The sequence below is a fragment of the Octopus bimaculoides genome, chromosome 27, assembly GCF_001194135.2.
Source record: "Octopus bimaculoides isolate UCB-OBI-ISO-001 chromosome 27, ASM119413v2, whole genome shotgun sequence".
NCBI lineage: Eukaryota > Metazoa > Mollusca > Cephalopoda > Octopoda > Octopodidae > Octopus > Octopus bimaculoides.
In genome coordinates, this window is record NC_069007.1 from 17,600,453 (window position 1) to 17,600,819 (window position 367).

Consider the following 367-nt stretch of genomic DNA (forward strand, 5'->3'; position numbering starts at 1 on the left):
TACCTCAATCAAATGTAAAAGGCGGGGATCCTTGTGGAGATAACCGTGACGACAAAAGCGACCACAACGAATACGATGATCATGACGAACGTGATGATGATGATGATGATGATGATGATGGTGACGACGACGACGACGACGATGACGACAACGATTTTGCTACGTTCTCCTATTGACACTGGCCCAAAACTTTGTAAAGGAGATATGATGACGATGATGATGATGATGATGATGATGATGATGATGATGATGATGATGATGATGACAGACAATTCTGTTAAGTTGACACTGGCCCAAAAATTTGTAAAGAAAGGATGCTGATGACGGCGAAGACGACGACGACGACGATGATGATGATGATGATGAT